The sequence below is a fragment of the Passer domesticus genome, chromosome 6 (genome assembly GCF_036417665.1).
Source record: "Passer domesticus isolate bPasDom1 chromosome 6, bPasDom1.hap1, whole genome shotgun sequence".
NCBI classification, from domain to species: Eukaryota; Metazoa; Chordata; class Aves; order Passeriformes; family Passeridae; genus Passer; species Passer domesticus.
The window spans coordinates 50,902,069-50,905,984 of NC_087479.1; positions in this window are offsets into that span (position 1 = coordinate 50,902,069).

Here is a 3,916-nt window from a genome sequence, read left to right on the forward strand (position 1 = left end):
CCAGATGCAGTGGTATGCTAAGTACATTGCTAAATAGATTGCAATATGCTAACTAAACTGTCTAAAATACATTCTTGCTTTCATGAACTCTGTGAGCTGATGCCTTTAATTTTCAGGTTGAGCTTGATTTCTGATTATTTTTGTCACATCATATTTCAAGGATTTTGTATTATGATTACATGTGATTTACTAAAAATAACAGATCAATGAAAAGATGCAGAACTTACTGTGCTTCTCTTTCCATTCACTTATTATATTTTTCATAAGTCTTTCATTACAAAAAAAGGCCTCTATTCACACTAGAAAGGCTACCTACCAGTTCAGTGAGAAGAAGGCAAGCAAAGAGTTATTCTACACCCTGCTAACATATTCATATAAAACTCATCCAATTTTGTTAAGACCTTTTGTGGAGAATCAAAAGTTAGCTAAGATTGTATTGTAATTCCTCTTTCCTGACCTGAAAGTCACACAGCTGGATTCAAGTAGGCCAGAAATATGTGCTTTATAGAAGCACCTTGTGGCTGGGGCCTTTTTTGAAGCTCTGAAAGTTTATGCTGCTGACCCTGCCCCCCGTACCAACGACCGAGTCTCCAGAAGGACCTCACGGCAGAAGACAATTTGTCACAACTGTCAGAAGGAAAGATCCTCCTTGTTTCATCCATGTCAGCCCCTTCGTTTCCCTTGTAACAGGGCAAGAGTGGCACACTGCTCATTAGACCTGAGAGATTCCAGTTCTGTGGGACACATCAAAATTTAAATGCCCTGGAGGAAAATAATTTGCTGCTTGATCCAGCAGCACCTTTTGAAGTCGGTGTAAAAATGTTCATTAGCATCAATGAGATTCAGATTAGATCCCTGTTTCATAGTCAGCACTAATATAACATAATTGGCTGTTCAACATCATATTTTGCAAATCATAGGAATTCGTGGAAAGCCATGTCAACAGCAGTCTCATTTGTTAGAGCAGCAGCAGCAGCACATCCAAGCTTTTCACAGCCTGACAGGCACAAATGTTCTATCATTTGCATCCCTCCTCGGTGGTGCTGAACTAGGTCCCAAACTGTGTGGGGACACCACTTCACTGGTGGGTGCTGGTAGGAAGGACTGATAATTTGTGATAAAGGACATAACTAAGATACAAGAAGGAAATTAAGGCATGGCATAGCAACATTTTATATGTGTAAATTTTAGATCTCATTGTTAATGATGATGGTGAAGTAGTGATGGTAGTGGTACTTTGCATTACATACATGACAATGGAAATTAATGTACATGGCAGTTAATCTCTCAATTATTTATCCCTTTTAATTTACTGCTTAGTCTTTACAAAAAAACCCCAAAACAAAACAAACACATAAATAAGGTATTTAAATGACGATTTTTCAAATATAACATTTCACATATTAAACTGTGCATCAGATGAGTAGGACAGGGTGACACCAAGAGTTAATCAAACAGGAGCTCAGGTCCTATGGCTGATAACTCTCATGTTAGGGAAACTGAAATTATCACTCATCCTGATTTCTGACCAACCAGTGGGTCCAGCAGCCTCATGTCATGACTCTGCACTGGCTGGGCAGGACTTGAAAAGTGCACTTTGGTAGAGCCACCTTGATTTATATCCACTCAGGATTTAATTCAGCTCTTTCAGTTCAGCATTTAGCACAAGCAATGCCAACACACGTGTCACAGACCGTGTTATTCAGAGATGTTGCTCTGTACATGTGAACAACAATGAGCACCAAACAGGCCAGGTCATTGTGGAGGGTGGGGCACCAAAACCAGCAGAAGGAGCACAGCAGGTTCCTGTCACGTATGAGAAAAGGCCAAGTGTGTCAGAGGTAGAGCATTTCTCATGCACACACCTGATAGCATGCAAATGTCTGTAAAACTCCAACCAGATCCTGGAAGAACACACCCCCCAAAAAAAACCTGATGGAGCTGGATGAAAGCTAAGTGAATAAGACTGAGATCATGTTCACAGTAATCTGTTGTCACCCAGGTAATTTTCAGAAGTAAAACCCTTTGAAGGCACGTGCACCTCCCACACAAGCTTAAGTGCAACTTATTCTGGGGTGTGATTCAATGCCATCCCACTCATGCAAGAAATACATGTGCAGCCCAACTCCATGCAGCACATCCATCCCTCTGCAGCCCCAGGTAGGGTTAGTCACCAAAGGACAGGCAGATCAAAGAGCAGAACATTTACCAGGCTCTCAGGGGACCTCTTATTTCTGGGACAGTTACTCTCCATGTGTCTTTACTGAAGCCATTCAACCTCTCTTGTCTTTAATTTCTGCTTGGTTGGAACCTTCCAATTGCTACCAGGACTTCAGCTGTAGTCCCCATTTTATGTTTAAAGCTTGGTTGAAGCCTCTGAGCACACCACTATTGCTACTACTGACAGATGGTTCTAACAAGTGAGGAAAAGAAGGATGCCATGAGTGTGGCTTGTTTTAGAAAGTCCCATTCTCAGAAACTGAAGAAACACCCTCAAAGAGAGGCACTGGGGCTACAAACACACCGGGATGAAGGAAGATTTAAGGGCTTGGCAAAGAGGGTAGAAGTGCTAGGTTGTGATTTTTCAGTGATTGGCTGAGAAAACATTCAAGTTTAAATAATTTCTGGATGTGCAGCTGTAGGGACAGCTAATACAGAGTTCCCATTAAAATCTCTCAGGAGATCTTGCAAGATTAAATAAAATTAGCCCAAAAGTCCAAATTCTGTCTGAAAATCAGGCACTGAAATGAAAAAGCCTAGCCATGTGGGCTGGCACTCACCCCACATGTGTCTCCCTGCCTGGGCCCCCATCAGCACCTCCCTGCTCCCTCCAGGGCTGCTCCCAGCCACTCTCCCAGCCCACTCTGGAGCTCATGGCTCTGCTGACACACACAGTTACACATTGAAAAATGCCTGGAGAAAGGGCAGTTGGTTGATCCCACAAGGGCCAAGTCTGGATGTGCCTGATACTACTGCCACTGAAAAGCTGGAGGGCTGGGCACCTGTCTTTGGGGTAGGGATGGCTGTGAGGGGCTGTTTGGCTGGCACTGCTGGCTCACACAGCAGTGACAAATGTTGACAACATGAAAAAATATAGGGAAAATAAATCAAAGAAAGTGAAAAAATCCCAGAGTTATTAATGGGTATGAGCTGATGGTGCAGGTTTGCCTTACTTTTTCCCGTTACATCCTTAGGCTGTGCAGCAGACTATCACATTGTGCCACAGCCTGTGATACAACTCTGGCAACAAGGCTTTTCTCGTGATGGCAGACAGATCTCTGGTGGAACTGCTGCTGAGCTGAGGGCAGGAGATCTGCAAGCCACAGCTTTGCAGTGTGCCCAGCTCATCTAACACACTGGCCAAAATTTTTATGCCAGTCATTACTGTTTGCATTTGGCAAACCCCAGCATTGCCAAGTACCTGCACCTGCAAATAATTCCCTGGGAATCGCTGGCTGCTGGTACAGCTTGGAGCTCAGCAGCCTCTCTGCTGGTCCATTAACTCTGGGAGATGTTTATTATGAAGCAAGAACTTATTCAACCAAATCTCACAACAAATAGAAAGCATAAGAAAAATATTAGGTCAGCACTTGGTAAAACAATAAAGAAAATGCTGTTTACCAGGGTAGGTCTCAGTGCTGTTTAAGTGGTTGCAGGAGGAGACCGGACTGCACAGCTACAAGGCACTGCTTTAAGCAGACTTTTCCTCTCTGATCCACAAGAATACTTCCATGGGAGTTGCTCACCTGTGCTTCAATCATTGGAAATGCAGAGCTAGGTCTCTTAAACCTTACCAAAACCCAGAGGGATTTAGGCTAAGGAGTTCTGTGTGTTTGAGGACATTCAGGCGCCTCAGTCTGTCTGACTGTCTGGGGTGTGGGATGCAGTGCCAGGCACAGATCCATCCTGCTGCACT